Genomic DNA, 18107 nt, shown 5'->3' with positions numbered 1-18107 from the left:
CCATCCTCCGGCAGGCTCAAGCTAAGACGCAAGAAGAAGGAATGCAATCATCTTCAATAGTGGATCTTCTCCGTGCGAGACAAGAAATGAACGAGATCCCGATTTGATTGCCATCCCCGCACAGCTTATGCCCGGGGAGTTGAGGAGAAGAAATGGGCCTTCTTATTGCACATCCCAGAAAACAAGCACGCCCACTCACAAACAAAGGCGAAGTGGGCCAATTATGTGGTACAATTGCACAGAGAACACGAGAGTCGGGGTTGGCCATAATTTGTCAATGTTTTATAATTACATTATGGCTAACCAGCGAGTTGAGCTAGAAACTGTTGTCGGAAAGTGGTTTTGAGATATTTGGCAGAAGATGTAGAAGGATTTATTCACAAACTTTTTAGTATTAGCAGTATTATTAGCATATAATTATGAGTTCATGCTCATTTTTGAATCTTTATTATGCAATATATCAACGATCAACCAACTACAAATCACCCCAAAATCCCAATATAATGAAGTCCAACCGGCCCAGACACGACTGGAATATGGAATGTGATAGGCGAGCGAGCTTGTGGTTCATCAGAGATTTGCAATCATCCCGGCTGTATCAGAGATCCAGCAATTTCAGTTCCGACTGAACCACTTCACCGATACAGGTCGTCCAGCCCGAGTCGCGACTGTCGTACGGTTTCATCAAGAAGACTTCTGGGTTATTCGTGGGGAATTCCGTATGATTTCCAAGAGATTACTGTAAAATATATGAAATCAATGGCGAAGTTGTTGAATCAATTTGCGCTGCACAATTCACAAAGGTGAAAATTGTTGTGGAAATTAGTCTTCCTGGCGGCAAGACCAGACATTACACTGTTCATCATGTCCCAAGTCATGGCTGCAATCAGCTTTCTCGACAAATTTCCTAACAAACTTAAGCTCCTGCATCTTCTGGCCGGTCCCTCGTGAGAATCGTATATGCAATTATTTCAATTCCACACACGAAATCCGAACGTCGTCTTCACTGCGCCGCAAAACCTGCTGAGCTAGGTCCCAAGTCCCGGGTAAAACCCACATAAATAGCATCTGCACAACAAAATTTCACTTCTGCCCCAGCAACCTCAAGACGTCTGACGTTGTCTCCGGCACAGAAGAACCAACCGTCTTGGCCAGAGGACCAAGGACTTCATAACAACAAATCTAATTGTGCGACCGACGAGGCAAAGGGAGGAGGTGTATTCCAGCAATTTCTTTACCTCGCCCCCCAACCACTCTCACAGACGACATCGACGCCGTCTTGGCATTCCACTTTCGAACTTTGGCCGGTGTCTTCTTGGAATGTTCAAACCCACCAGCGCACCACGAGAAGACAACGGCCTACATGACGTTGTCTTGGGCCTTGGAATGGTTGAGATTGGAAACGACGACGAGAAAATTGCTTGTTTCAAATACAAATCACGATCCAGCATGCGGTTGTTTTATCGGCATTGCATGATGCAACCTGAGGAAGCCACAATACCATGCACTTGCAGCGAAAGTTGGGCCAGGGTTGCCAGTACCGGTGTCATTGGGAGTTAGGTTTGTCTCAATCATTTAAGTTTCAGAGTGGAGTCAATGCAATAGGCTGATGAATTTTATAAGAAATGTCTGATTTTACCAAGAATTGAATGAGTCAATCTTTTTTTCTCTTATGACAAAGGGAGGCATTTTGACTCAAATGAAGTAGTTGATGAGATAACAGTAATGTTTGTATTGTCTCATTTTACTTTCTATCCTAATCGATACAGGACAGTTTTTATGATCTGAATGAATCAATCTTGATATTTGTTCTAAATTAAAATGGTTTATTTTTGACAGAGATATCTCATAAGATGAATTTGGTCTTCTGCCTCAATCGATTTAAAACAGTTGTCACCATTTTTTCTCAAATTCTTTTGTCCAACACACAAAAAAAAACGAATGTTACATCATTTATGATATAACACTTTTGCACGTCATTAAACATTTAAATTTAAATGCAAAAAATAATTTTACTTTTTTTTAATTTTAAATGCAAAAAATAATAAATGTAAAAAATAATTTTACGCGTGAGTTTACGTGAATCTTAAATTTACCTCAACTGAGTTTACATGTGGTTCATCTTTTCCGTGTGAAGTAAATTATTTTTTTTTTTGAGTTTTCTATATTCAGCAGGCAAAACGTTTGCTCAGCATGACTGAAATCACGGCCGGATTGTAATCCCTATGCCTGCTCCTTCCAGAAAGCTACCGATCCCGGAATCTAAAGCACGTGGCTCGCCAGGGCCTTTTCCGAGTGGTAGCTCTAAGTGGCTCGATGGCTGATTGTCTTGGTGTGCTGGCCACAGACACGTTGCACATTGCTGTGGGGAACTGGATTTTCGTTTTTTTTGCTTCGCTACAAGGACTCAAATCAGCCAGGTATCGGTTCCAAACCGTCGTCTATTGGTTCTTTTTTTTCTCCTGCAGGCTGATGCCATTGATGAAGGCGTTTCAGATTGAAGAAGTGAGAACGCGGTTCTCGTCCGATTGACCTGGCAGACGAAGTATCCTTTGAAGCCACTGAAATTGATGTTTGTTTATTGCATTTTTTGCTTATAGCTATTCTATGATTCCATGATTGCTTGGTTTTGAGTGCTTTTCATTGATTTTTGGTAGCATATTGCCTGCAGTTTTACAAGTTTGTTATGAATTATTCTGGATTGCAAAACATTTTCCCGGTGAGGACTTTCCTTTTTACTTATGTTTCGTTTAATTATATATTTTTTGCAATTATGTCGTGAAACTACTTACTTTTCCTGTCATTCTTGAACGACGAAATAGCCTACTTTTCTGTTCCAAAAATAACAGAATCGAATAGCAACACTTTTCAAAATAAATGCTGAAAAGTTGAACTTTTCAGCACTTGTTTCGAAAAGTAACACTTTTCAGCACTTGTTTTTGAAAAGTAACACTTTTCAACATTTTTTTGATTTAAACGATTTGTTGACAAAATACATGAAAATTCGACTTAAAATTTCACTCAATGGGTGTTTTTCGAAATTGCAAAAAATGTTGTATGGAACTCGTTGCAAAACTTGATTTTTTCAGCACTCGTCGTATTTATCCAACTCGGTGAACCTCGTTGGATAAATGTACGACTCGTGCTGAAAAAATCCTCTTTTTTCAACTTGTTGCATAAACTACTATTTTGATGCATGAGAAACGTTACGAAAAAATATATATTTACTGCTCATGCTATGTTTATTCATGGTAACGATTTAGTTTTTTCATGGCTGCCTTTTTTTTTTCTATCACGTTGAAACATATTCTGATTGATTAATGGTTCTTCTCAGTATTTTCAAAATTTTCCTGAAGTTAAATCCACAGTATCAACTATTCTGTTTATTTTTAAATAAATATTTATTATTGTGTCAAAAATGTGATTTTAAGAAAGACATTCAAAAATATCTTGTTCAATTACGAAACGCTTAAAAATGAACTTAATTATTTATCAAAATTTTTAAGTCTTGTTTTGTTTAAAGTATGTGTATGTGTTGAAAAAAATAATCGATCTAATTTCTTTTTAATTTCTAATCTTTGTTGAAGCTTTGTAATTTTGATTAAAATCTTATCATGCTCAAACTTTTCACTGTTTTGCGAAGTTATTAATTATTCTTTCAAAAAATGCAAATCAAATTAATTTAAGAAAAAAAATCTCATCTTTTTTTAAACAAAATTATATGTTTTGTAAAAACCTTTTTTATGAGTTTTTTTTTGTTTGATGCTGTGTTCTATCCATTTTAGCAACTCAAGAAAACAAATTTGCAAAAGTATTTTCGCTGCACTAAGTTTTAACAAGAACCACGCCAATCTTACTATATACGCGGTAGGGTGTTCCCTTGGTCGTTCGTTGTGAGTTGTGGATTGCCTTCTTCTCTTGTGATGGTTCGACTGAGGGGGAATTCTTACTAATTTCTCGTCGCTCCATACTTTTAGTGACGTGATGGGAGCAAGGGCGTCTATGCAAAGTGTCTCTCACCCGCTACAAATTTCTGGTGCTTTGGGGGAGGGGAGAGGGTAACCATTTTATTGTATGGACCGGTATTTGCAGCACTAAAATTCGTGCAAAAAAAACATATGCACGTGGGTGAACAGGTATGGAGATCATACATACATACATACATACATACATACATACATACATGCATACATACATACATACATACATACATACATACATACATACATACATATTGCCTTCAATTTTACAAGATTTGTTTTTGTGGTGCCTAACCTCTTGCATTCATATTTATTTAATCAAATTAGCTGAGACAAATTTAAATTAGTTTTTATGGTTTTGATTAAAACCTAGAACATAGTAAATATAAATTAATAAGTAGAATATTAAATACCATATTGATTAGTACAAAAACCATAATAACAAGATTATTCGAAGACAACAAATCATGAATTTTCTAGATCAATTTCACTTGATTTGGAGAATTTTGTGTATGATATCCAAATTATATAATTTTTGTTAACGAGGGCAATGGTTTTGATTAACGTTATTACTAAGTATTCAAATTTACCAAAAAAAATAATCTAATCATCATTTCGTCAGACTGTAACGAATCAAATAAACATAAACTCATAATTTGAGGTACTTTACATTTCCCTTCGTACATTCACGATGCCTTAGAAATGCACTTAAAGCCTCCCCAATAATAATAAGCTCCCCCAAAAAATTATCATAAAACCATAACTTTTATTTCTCTGCCTTCGTCGCTCACCTTCACGACGGCGTACGGTTCCTATCATCATATCGAAAATTTTAAATCAACCTTCAAAACGGTATCTGCTTGTGAGAAGCCGGCGAAGACTCGTCAGCTGCAGGCACACTTTTCTCCTCCCGAGTTTAAGAGTAAGGTTGGGAGAAATTTGCGTTTATTCTACTTTAAATTGAGTATCGGGAAGTGTTTGGACGAGATGGAAAATATCAATCTTAGATTTTTTTTTATTTTATATAGTTCTCAAGTTGAATCCAACTCTTCTTTGAAAACATTTAAAAAAATATATTTAAGGAATACAGTGAATTTCCATCACTGTCAGCGTAGGTGCACCGTGCGCTCGTTATACTAACCGAGGCACGAATTTTATATTGCCTGAATATTTCACCAGCAATAACCATGATTTTAGAAACCGTTGATTATGCTCATCAGCCCATTGCGCTGTCTTCCCAGAACCAGAGCCGTGTAAAGTTTTGCCCTCCCCCTTTCCATCATCAAGGTGCTCCGTTTCGTACCTTGTAATCAAGCAAGTCAAAAATTAGAGACCTTCCCGGCGACGACGGCCATCCTCTCTGCCCTAGACTTCCACGAAATGAACCACCCAAGAAAATGTGGGAGGGTGGTTCATCATTTGGAAGGTTTCCCTTCTACCTGGGCGGAAGGTTCCTAGTTTTTGCTTCTGCTCTGCCCCGAGGATAATTTAAAAGTAATATGCAAAGTAAATTGCGGAAACAATTGTCGGATGCTCCGGTGCTTGCCCGGCGGCGCGTAGTCTTCTGGAACCACCCTCTTTCCTTTCCGACCTGATTAACCCTGCTGGAAGGTTCCGTCTGGGCGGTTATCCCTTGCATGTTTCAATACTTCCCGATTTCAAATATTTTTTACAATGAAATAAGTGTAAATTTGGAAGAACTAAATTGAAAAGTTTAAATTCAAATTATGAACAATTTTAAATATATAAATTTACATACTTTTTGAGGTAAAAGTGGAATGTGTAATACAATATTTGTTTATTAAAACCAAAGCAGAAGCCAAAAGGCTTCTTACACATATTGAAAACCAAGCACTTGCAGGGATAATCTCAATGTGACCCTGCCGAGAGTTTCCACTATAGAACACATTTTTTATTCACGAATCGTGCAGATTTTATTTTGCATTTTGTGATTTTTGGTTGCCGTTTCGTCAACGGCACTGGACTAGATCCATCATAATCAGCAGCAGCGACCTTTCGTTGATGCGTTCAGCTGAAACGAATTTTGTTAGCTGTTTTTTTTTGTTAGCCGAATTCTAAAATCTGTTTTCGCCTAACAGAACCATCAACTTTTTAAGGTGACTGATGAATTATAATGAATTATAAAAAAATGATGGTCGATCGTCGATAGTGTTACAACACTTTCAAATTTTATTTCAGAAGAAAAGTAAGCTGTAAGAACACTTTGATTCTTTTATAAAGAATTTGTCAACTCAAATCTTAGATTTAACATTATCTCACTCTTTAATTTTTTTTCTTGACTATCATCGAGTCACCGAGAGTGAATTTATTGTTTAGACCCGTATTTTTTTGTTTGGCGATCAGGGTGGTCCAATCCGAAATAGGGTGATCCATAAAATTGCGTTTTGTCGATTTTCGCAAAAACCAAATATTTCCGGAACGGTTGAACCAATTTTGGAGCGCCACAATCCAAAAGAAAGGTTATTAGTTGGACTATGTTGAGGTCCAAAAAAACTAGCTAAATATTTTAAAAAGGTCCTATGAAAATTTCATTTGCTGATTTCAAAGTCTCGGGACCAAAGAGCCCTTTATGCCTGAAAATATTTTTCCCTGATTCCTTGTAATATTTTACATAACATATAAAAAAATTGCGAATATCCATTAACACATTTCGGAGAAATGATTTTTTACCATAAAAATTGGGTTTTTCGAAGCGCCGCGCGCAAAAACGGGAAAATTACGAAAATGGGTAAAAATCAATTTTTTTCACTAAAACTGCTAAAACTGATGACCTACCGTAAAACGGGGTGACTTTGATAGCCGGGGTGACTTTGATAGGTTTGCGATTTTTCCGCAAAATGAAGAGTACAATTAAAATACGTAAGGAATGGTTTAGAAACATACTGACCGTGGTAGAGAAGTGTTCAAAGTACCTCAAGAAGAACTTTTCAAAAAAATTTGACAGGTTTAAAAAGTTAGTTAACTATAGTTAAGAAAATGTTGATGAAAGTCATTATTTTAAACTTCTCAAAGTGTCATGATTTTCTCAATGAACATGATTTTTAATCGGAAAACGGAACGAATTTTCGGATTCTTTGGACAATTTTCCACTAAAAAAAAAGATTGTAAAAAATAAATAATATGTGTTTTTGAAACACAATTATAAAAACTCTCTAAATTTATAGGCAATTTCAGTTGAACAAATTTCATGTAAAATGTGAAAACTTGTGATTCGTGCTTCGAATTCAGTATAAATTGCAATATCAATCAATAATTTTATAAACAAAACTAGTTTTAACAAATTTCAGGCAAAATTCCGACTTTTTAACAATTTTACCTAAAATTTATATGTGTTTTGCTTAAAAGCTTATACACTTAGTTAACTAAATATAAACATTGTTTTTTTTTTTTCTTAAAAACTATATCAGCTACTTTAGTGATGGTACATTTAGCGTACAAATGAAGTTTGAACATCTTAAATGTGATTTTAACAAGAAAAACTATGACTATCAAAGTCACCCCGGAATTTAAACTAAGAATTTTTAACGTAACTATTTTTCTAAACATTATTGAAAAAACTTTTTTTCCGAAATAGTGCATGGACTTTGTGTGGTCTACCCCAGTACATGTTTTAAAAATAATAATCTTGAGAAAAACCTTACCTGGTGGAAAATATTCCAAAAACAAATTGAAATCCTATCAAAGTCACCCCGGTTTACGGTATACATGTTGGGTACCGAAATTTTCGTAATTGAAAGACGCAACTTAACCTTCCAACCTTAAATCTTAAAATAGCATGTGCAATTTTTTGGACAGTTAATTAAAGAAAAAAGGCAGAGTTTTAAAAATGTTAATGTATTTTTCGATGAAAAATACGTTTTTTTTTTTTGGAATTTGGAGTACACCATCAATCGGGCGTCAATTTTACATAGAAGTCCCTTTGACACCAAATTTCCATCTCATCACCGTTTCAGGTCGCAAATTATCGAAAAATATGGGGAAAATGTATCATTATATGTAGTAAATTTATACATTATTTGATGTAAGTTTTAACCTTTTATGTGGTAATTTTACTCATTTTCTGAGGTAATATTAAACATTTTTTCTGACATAAAAGATGTACAGTGAAACCTGTTTTAACGCGGTGGTGTTACGCTTTATATTTCGTTAATTTCTCTAAAACCATACAATATTTTTGCATGCTTCAAAAAATGTTTTGTAGATATGAACAAAACCTACAAATTGCTTTTAAAAGATTGCAAAAAAGTTTTGTCATTCCAGAGAAATCGTCGAAATAAAAAGCGTAACGCCACCGCGTAAAAAGAGGTTTCACTGTACCCCTTCCCAGATGTAATATTACCATTAATTTTTTTTCTGTGTAGCGTGACACACTAACACCAACTTATTATATTTATATACCCTAAATTCAAGACTCATAATGTAAAAGCGTCGACGAGAAATGTGCTCCACTTTTATCTTAAAGTATTCATTGTAACAATGACATCAAATATACAAATAGCAGGTTCAGTAATCTCGAAACCACATTCCCCAAACATGAGGCGCGTCACCACACCGTATATAACCTACATCAAACGCTTCATGATCCATTCACAATCTGTGCTTAACGTCTAAGGTTAACCGGAGGCCTCATCGTCAATTCGATTGAATAATTGTATAATTGAGTTACGTAACCCCCTTTGCCTTGGCCATCGAGCCTTCAATCCACCCCTTTTGATTTGGTTCAGGTTGTCAACGAAGGAGCGTACAGTTCGACCCAGCTAGTTTGGCACCTTATAATACAACCATTTTCAATCGGTGATCCGTTAGGTTGACAAAGACGAATTGAAAAGTGACAGAGTGTTACTTTTTAAAATGCGCTAATCCACACTTTCGGAAAACCGATTAAACAATGGGGATCAACCGTAGCTGCATTCCTTCAACGCCACGGCGGTGTGGCCAGTGATGCATACAAGGACTGGTTGACGATTCGACTCGATTGTCTGCCATACCGTGAAATTCCTGGCGAAAGGACTGTTTCCAGTCCGGTGCGACAGGTGCCAAGTAACCCGCGGGGTCCGCTAAGCCCTGGCATCACGTCACGGTCGTGGAATTATTGGCAGGTTTTGAAGTGGCACTAATTAGCTGGCAACCAGGACCTTGGGGCTTGACCCGTTCTGGGTCGATGCTGTGGAAATGCAATGGAGGAACAAGGGTAGGTGGACCTTTCTGCATAGAAACCCCACAGTCAAAAACTTGCTTCTAATTGGTCAAACTGGGGTAAATGTGGATCGTGAATTTTTTCAAGTATACCACACTAAAAATCTTTCTGCTAAACTTTTTCAGTTCAAAATGCCGTTGAAAACTGTAATCGAACGTCAAAGTGTTGTTGAGTCAACAATAGGTGTCTTCTAGAAAAAACATGCGTTTTGGCAAGTTTTAAAACAAGGTTTATTGAAGTGTGATAATACTTAATTTAGGACAACAACAACGAATCAGTCTTCTTGTCACTGACGACTGCCAATGCCCACTATTTATCACTATAGTACTTTCACGCCCACATTTCCCAGGTGTTCCCAGTAACTGTCCGGGAAAATAGCAAATCACGGCGGGTTAAGTAACTTTCCTGGGAGGACCCTCGGCTGATTCTCGCGAATAAGAAGGCAACGTTGCGCGAAATCGAGCTCCAAGTTGGCGTCACAGTTACCATTGGAAAATTAAGTTTACATCATGGGAGACCGTTTTCTACGGTTGCTTGGATATTGCAATCTTGTCAAGATACACTCAAAGTGTTTTTGGAAATTATGGTATAACATATGTTTTTCTTTTTTTTTAAACTAGAAATTTGATCTAACAAATCCGTTGGATTTGGCCAGTTTTGCAATGACCTTTGAATGAAATCCCAATTTGGGTGTACATTACCTTTTCACGTGTTCTAGCTGCACGTACCACCAGAGCAGATTCGATCCTGACACGAGAGCACGTCGGAAGGACGACGACGTGTGCCCAACAAAGTGTGAAAATAGTTTGTGTCAGCTGCGATGGGTAATGGGACGATATAGGCTAAAGAACGATATGAGTTTACCTGGTGACGGGAGGCTGTGCCTTCTTTGTACTATATCTTTAAAAACATAGGGGCAGGTGACGATTTTTTATTTTTTACTTGATTCCAGCAATAGACGACTTTTTGAAAAAATCACTGAGCACTCACTAAAAGGAAATATGAAAGTGAACGAACCTTTAACGTGGAATTTCGATCATATTTGTAAACTTTGCGAAAAGTTAGGAGAAATAACAGTAGAATCCACGAACAAATCATTCGCTCATCGATGTTTTTGGTGGTGATGTTTTATTGCCCAGAAGAGATTCTGTAGATTTCCAACCTTGGTCGATGAGATGTGTTCATATGATTCAATATCATCTTAAAAAAATTATGGCAATCTCTAAAATCAGGAAAAAGTAACAACACAAAATAAAGTGAGAAAGAGCTCCCTCTTTGGCACACGTATAAAGTGTGCACAGCCACACCAACACATCTTTGTTCACACCAGAACTGGTGCAGACATAATAACGCTCCGGCTTCCAGCATGCTAATGTATAATTAACAGCTCGGAAATTTTCCCTCGATTTACGTCAGGTACGCTCAGTACACTGCAACCGAGCCGCAATAATGCCAGTATAGTGCTACCCAGGGTGTGAGCAATATGCTACCTGCCGCGCCCACCTTGTCGCACACATATGTTCTGCAAGTTCAGGTAGATTGCTATCGGTGTGGGGCACAAAAACGGTGGGGGGGGGGGGGGGGTGGTTCTCTGACAGTACTGATTATAGCTATTGCTGTCAGGATTCCGGGCTTCGGTAATCGAATGCGATTTGTGCACTTTAGACATTCATTGGCATTTTCATTCGGTGACACACACAAACAGGTGGAATAGATGGCAATGCTGGTTCGGATGTTGCAGTAATTAGATTTGCTAAGCGGCGTGTGTTGTTTCAAGTTTCCTAATCGATAGATAGTTTGATTTCCGCTTGAACTATTAAAATTTTGGATCGCAAAATATGGTGACAATGGCATAATTGGTAATTGAGTTTGTGGTAATGTGATGCAGTTATCACATTATTATTTGCAAAAGCACAAAAAATCCTAATTAGTGGATGTCATATCAGGTTAAATTCAGTGTTTGAATAAAACTGTCACTCAAATTGATAAGCTATCTTTTCTGCAGTAGATTTGTTAGGAAGACACATTTCAAAATTTTGTTGAGGTAGGTTTCAATGTGTAATGTATTGTTGTTTGGGATTCCCTATAACCAGCATTCGTCTACCGATTTAAACACTATCTTATCAATTTGCAAGCAATTGAATTTTTCTTCAGAACTCAGTTCGTCTCCAGCCGTGCAATGAAACTCACCTTGACCACAATCCGGGACGTTCTGCGGAACCGCAGCACGCTGGTTGATCTGCTAGCGATTCTCTTCGGGATCAGTGCCGTGCTCGGACAAAATGCTAACTTCGTGCAGCTTCCTCTGCTAGTTCTGAACGCTCCCGAAGGATTGCTTCTTCCGTCGCACCTGGTAGTCGTCAGCCAGTTTGGCAACCTGGGACCGTTACTGTACCTGGCCCTTCAGAAGCTGACCGCTTGCAAGGACTCCTACCTAATCTATGGCCTGCTCGTGCTCAACATGGTAAGCACAGTGTGCATGGCCTTCTGGTACGACCAGACGGCTTACCTTTTCGGAGAGAACCGTTCCGTGGTCATGCTGGTGTGCTTCCTAACGGCATCGCTTGTCAGCTGCACCAGTCCGGTTCTGTTCATGCCGTACATGGGACGCTTCCGCGATGTCTACATGGTGTCGTACCTGATTGGAGAAGGATTCAGCGGGTTCATTCCGAGTGTGGTGGCACTCGGGCAAGGTGTCGGAGGGAACGAAGAGTGCATTTGGAACAACTCGAGTGATTCGGGTGCTCCGGAGTTTATCAGCTAAACGCCACCGCCGAGATTCAGTTCTACGGTGTACTTCCTGCTCGTGTTTATCTTCTTGGGCGTTTGTACGGTAGCTTTTGGTATTCTTGATAAGCACCCACGCAGCCGCGCTGAGTACGCTCAAGTGACTGTCAATGACGGCAATGATTACACTTACGAGCAACCGAAGCAGCAACCAAACGCAGAATTGAATGAACCGTCTAAAAAGGTACTGTCTCAACGCAGTTACCACTATCTGTTGGTTTTTTTGGGCATAATCTTCATGATTGGTGGGGGATTCGCTCCAAGTGTGATGCCCTTCTCGTGCCTCCCATACGGTAATGAAGTGTACCACCTTTCAACCGCCCTGGTGCTGATAGCCAACCCGGTAGTAGCCTTTCTGGCCATGTTCCTCCAGACCAGATCCGTCCGGATGATGCAGGTCCTGGCAGTAATTTCGTTAATATTTTCGACGTACACGATGATCACGGCATTGATGCGTCCACAACCTCCTCTGGTAGGAACCACCATTGGAAATGTCCTCGTGGTAAGTCTCTCAAATGCTTTTTCAAGAAGGATTCTCAATGCTTACTCCTCAGATTGTCAGCTGGGTTGGTTCGGTAGCATTGCTGAGCTACGTTCGCGTTGTAGCCGTTACCGTGCTGCGCGATCAAGGCGGCAAAGCTCTGGTCTGGGCTGGAGCTTTTACTCAGTTTGGAACGCTGATCGGCTCTATCGTGTCTTTTTCGATGGTGAACTTTACCGGGCTTTTCCAGGCAGGTGAGGCATGCTGAAGTTGGTTTTAACTTGTTTTTAAGCGTTTCAATTGTAATAACAGCACCGAATACAAGCTACTTCCTAGCAGCTTAAAACATTCTGTAAATTACAACGAAACACACAGACACACGCAGACACAAAGCTAACCACAGCTCTCATTTATCACCGCCCGAGGAATAATAAAGCTGGCCGTGTCGACTTGCACTTGTTTTGTTTACAGGATTTAATTTGCATTATGCACCGTAGCGCGAAATGAGTTTTATGAGCGAAAGAGTGAGCATTTCGTTATGGTAAACCACCTGGATAACGAGCAGGAAGGAGCAAAGCCAGCTTAAGCTTCCTGGAAGTAGTCGTCAGCATTTAAATGTATAATTGTTTCTGAAATGTTTAAACTGACTTGACAACCTAATTTCGTGAAATTTGCTTCCGCTATTAATAATCAATCAAAACTTACATCAACCTATCATGCCCTCCTGTCCAACAAATAAAAAAAAACTAATTCCTTGTCAAGTCTAATCCTGGTGCGATGCTCGCTTTTCCCTCCAGAAAAAAAATCCACCAAAGAAATCGTTAATCCAGCGATCACAAGCCTTGTCAGTTTCAGAGATCCTGTGCTTTTGCTCCCATTTTTTTTAAAGCACAAGACGTTCCTCCAGCAGGGTAGTAAAATTGATGATGTTGGCCAAAAAGTAGGGGGTGAAAACATAAAAAATGAGCAACTCTTTTGCCAGCGTTTCAAAGTACATCCCCGAAGGTGGCAGCAGCTCGTTTTGCATTCATTGCTTCCGGTTGCCGCCGTCAGTTTGGCGGATGTTGTTTAAACAAATTCGCAACTTTATTGCACTTCCCGCGTGCCACTTGCCCCGCCAACTGCACAGTGGTTCAGGTCGTAGAACAGGTTGGACATTTTAATTTCTGGAAGTGTTCAGTTTGTTTGTACCAAGTATTTTAAGAATTTTAAGTTAAATTCCATGTGTTTAGTCAATTCACCTTTTAATCAAAACAATATAGAAAAGTATTACTTTTAATACATATGCTGAAAGGTTTAAAATTACGTCATGTCAGTGCTGAAAAGTCTAACTTTTCAGCCCGTTTATTCTGTTACTTCTGGTAGAGGAAAATAGGACGTTTCGTTGAGACTGACAGTAAAAAAGAAGATTTTTTTTTGTTTTTGAGTTTCACATCGAAGTTACAAAAACTTCTGAGTTTCACAACGAAATTGCAAAAAACTACTTTCTTATACTCAAATATCTCAATCAGTGTTGTGTTTTTTTTTCGTATGTAAACCCTCGATGGAACATTGAACAAAACTTAGTCCACTGTGCACTGGCTGGTAGAGGGAATTTCTCCATGAAACCATCCCCTTGCGTGATGACATTAGCGGTTAATATAGCTGTTAATATTGCATGTGGTGAAGGGGGCCTTCATAAATTTGATGCATAAATTAGACTAGAAGCCTTGTTAGAAATCGAATTGATTGCATTAAAAAGAATCACTACTTTTTTTTTAATGTTGGAAAGTTTACAAATATTCCAGTTTGTTATCTCTTCTTAAGCCGAATTCCAAATTTCACTTCTATCTAAGTACCAAACTTAGTCTCCAAATGCTCCAAAGTCTTCCAGATAATCGAATCTCATCGACCCAACGAGACCGACGTCCTCCCCAGTTTGTGGCCCTGATGTATTCGAACCAATTTACCTGGCAAGAGTCTTTTTTTTTATTTGCAATCATCCAACAAACTTCCCAACCTCATTCCAATCAACCCGAACCTAACCTTATCCCATCACGGCAGACTAGTTAGTTAATTCACGTTGTTCGACGTCACCGTCACCGTCGTCGGTTCAATTCCAGCTTTCAACGAATCCCGACGGGAGGTTTCTGGGACGCGAGGAATGAGAGCTTTTCTTTCTTCCAGAGCGCCAATATTGGGGATCCATTATTCAGTCTGGCACGTACTTTGGTGGGATTTCGGCTCCACCGTCGTCGTCGTCTCCGTTGGAGTTCGACAAAGTTCGACGAGTTTCAAACGTTGAGCTGGAACGAAAAATACTACGTGTAACACGTGCACTCATCGCCTGGGCTCAGCCAGTGCTGCCAGAAGATATGGTAATATTGTTTATTCATGGAATAAATAATAATGTCGAAATGTAAAATTCAAACGCCACGCCGCCCCATGCGGTGGGTTAGATTAGCTGCTACACGTTAGCGAAGTTGTGAAAGCGATGGAAGTTATTTCAACAGGTGGAGCAAATTTTGGGAAAAGTTTTCCGGTTGATTGAGCATGGGAAAAGGTTCCGTCAACAGAGTTTGTTAAAATATTGATTGAAGTTGATTAATCCGAATCAGTTAATAAATTTGTGTGGGAATAATAATAAAGTTACTAATCAAACATATAAAAAACTATTGAAATGATTGAGTTCAAGATTTACTTTAAAGGAAAAGTTAACTATTGAAAAAAAACCGGATATTTGGCACTGGTTGGTCAAAAGTTATGGTTATATAAGGTATTCTCAAGAATCATTAAAAACGTTCAAATCAAACTTTTTGTTCCAAGTAGCATTCGAAGGAGGAATCTTGCAACTGGAATGCTAGAAAAATTCCTAGTGGGCTTGGTACCACCCTAATGAATTATTGGCTTGAGCCTGGTGTTCTTATCTGTTTTTCGATTGATCGTTAACTGTGTTAATTTTTTAGCGAGAATGCCTCTCACCAAGTTGGCGAGAATTACCTCTCACCAAGTTGGCCTGGGTTCGATTCCAGTCTCCAACACCAACCGCATTTCTTGAGACGAGGAATGTGTTGTTTTATATATATTTTTGTCTAAAAAATCCGGAAGTTCAGTCGGTTTTCCAAATCGATCTCATTTCCATTGAGATTGTTTTAGTTAACAAACTTTTAAAATATTTCAAATTAAGTTGAAAATTACTGCTCTAGGTACTTCGAACACTTTCTGACCAAGCTCTTTATGAAGCCATACTATTTCATTTGTATTTAATTCTTATTTCTCATTTTGCAGTTAAATTCCATCCAGCAAATTGCGTGCAGATTTATTGGAACTGATTTAAAAGATTCTGTAAAATAAAAAATATATTAAAGGTGAAATTGCAAACCATGGTATTAATATTTGAATGAAAAAAGTGTTTTGAAATGCATTTTAAACTTTCCCAGTTGTTTTGCAATCATTAGTTTTAAAAATATCATAGTTTTGAAGATTTGTTTCGTGAAAAAAAAAACTTACATTAACTTTGAAACTTATTTGTAACGGCCTTTAAAAAAGAATTGAAAATCGAATAAAAACAAAAGCAGGGCTTGCGAAATTTCGATATTCTTTGTGATAGCTGACAAAACACTCCAATAGAGGAGAAAAGCAACTCGCGACAAAATTTTGAGGCTAGGAATTTTGACAGGTATGATTTTCATAAAGTATTCGCCTCCTTTTCTCTCCCACAGAAAAACTGGGGACAATGTAGCTGTCAAACTAGGCCAAAATGATAAAGTCACTCACAAAATGAACTTTGAGTGATTTGAGTTCATTTCTGACGTCACGATTTTCTCCTCTATCGCGTTCACCACGACAACCTGATTTTTACATTCTACTTTCGTTCGTTTCACACACAAAGGAATGAGTGCTACGCAAAGTCACTCACACAATCATTGACTTTCCTCCAGGAGAAAAATCGCTAAGAGAGCAGTCGTTTAACATTCTACCGAGATTCCGATCATCTCTCCAATGATAGCAATCATATGATTTCTGTCACCACGCAGCATACACTACACAGCAAAAAAAAGTTGAATTTTGGAATGTTGAAAATTTGGTAGGTTGAATATTACTCATTTTTTGAGTAATATTAATCAAAAAATGTGTAAAAATGTGAACCTGATGAATATTCATCAGAAACTGATGAAAATTCACCAATTCCTGATGTAATATTACACATTTTTTTGCCACAAGATCTGTCACCATTTCCTGTTGAATATTACCATCCTTTTTTTTCTGTGTAGGAAGAGAGAGACAAAAACGGGAGAAAGAGAAAGAGCACGTTGTCTCGTTCGGGCGGCTGCTTGAGTGATGCTCATTTTTCGTTCGTTTCGTCTTCGTGCTTACGTTCATCGAGCGTCACCAAGCAATGACGGTCATGATAGGCGTTGTGTGCGAACAAATATCGTTTTGAGAAATGATCGCTGACAGAAAGTTCTATCGAATATCGAGCAGTCCCGTTCAGTGATACACCCAAAGTTAAAGACCGAGGGGAAGTCCTCCCGAAAAAAAACGTGAGGAAAGTACTATTTTGCGTGAGTAAAGACCTCTCACGTGTTCATTCGTTCATTGAAACAGTTCATCCTATTGAGTGGCTTATATGGACAAATGACCGCCACTTAGTCACTGAACCATGGTGGCCCATACGGCAAAAGCACGGTTCAATAAGCCGAAGGTCTTGGGTTCGAGTCTCGGTACCGGTTCTTTTTTTTTGATAGATGAACTTTTTTGGAAAATGAACCCATGAGTAAAATACTCTCGGTAATTTCGGGAATTATCCTCTCCGTCCGCACACAGTACCATTTTACTACCGAACCGTGCTCTTTATCCTCTCGTATGCCGATCCCCAGTTCTGAGTGTAGATCCCTTTTCAAGTAATGAACAAAAGTTGAAAATGAACAAAATGATCCATCGATTGCTCTCAAATAAATGAAGAAATTTCCCGAAAAGTATAAATAAAACCAAGGTAATTGAAACTCACTTTTTTAGGAAGGTAACTCGTTTCACAAGAAAATAAAGTCAAGATTGGTTAAATTTTCCGCAGAAAAATATTGAAAAAAGCATAACGAAGAGAAATGACAGCACGATACTTCCAAAGAAGCGCGCTCCCCTTAAGACTTCTCCACGACACCGCAATTCAACGGTGTGGCATAAATCACAAACTTTTAATGTGAAACCTAATACCGCGGGTCGTGGAAAGTTATGGAATTCGATACTTTTCATTGAGATTTGTTTTTTTGGCAGTGCGACCCTTCTTTTTTTGCGCGGTGTGAAATTGAGAGCAGCACCGTTTTGCGAAAACAATTCTTGACTTCATTAAAAAGAAATAAAGATAATGGTTTTATGAACGGGGGGCCGGAAATATTAGCATAAAGTTATGGCAATGAATAATGCTTTTCAATGAGGGGAATTGGCTTCTACGAATGATATTTCAAGCACTTTATTATATCGTAAATGTATGCAGTGAAAATGTTCCGAGAGTTCTAGAAGTGGAGCACCATAAAGTTTAGACAACTGATTAGAATCGAAGGCTTTTAATGCAATACAATATGATAAATAAGTAAGAAAGTGATTTTGACTGAGCAACGAACATGTAATTTACAAAAATAAAAATGCTTTTAATATTAAAGCT

General features: G+C 38.3%; 1 protein-coding gene and 1 pseudogene across 1 annotated transcript in view; one reads left to right on the top strand and one right to left on the bottom strand.

The window, feature by feature from the left end:
* LOC120414289 (chondroadherin-like) overlaps positions 1–18107 on the bottom strand; it is an 80565-nt gene that overhangs the window by 23904 nt on the left and 38554 nt on the right. The window lies entirely within an intron of this gene.
* LOC120414279 (solute carrier family 52, riboflavin transporter, member 3-A-like) lies at positions 9179–12734 on the top strand (annotated as a pseudogene).

This window comes from Culex pipiens, chromosome 1 (genome assembly GCF_016801865.2).
Source record: "Culex pipiens pallens isolate TS chromosome 1, TS_CPP_V2, whole genome shotgun sequence".
NCBI classification, from domain to species: domain Eukaryota; kingdom Metazoa; phylum Arthropoda; class Insecta; order Diptera; family Culicidae; genus Culex; species Culex pipiens.
This window is presented reverse-complemented; position numbering and strand designations above follow the sequence as displayed.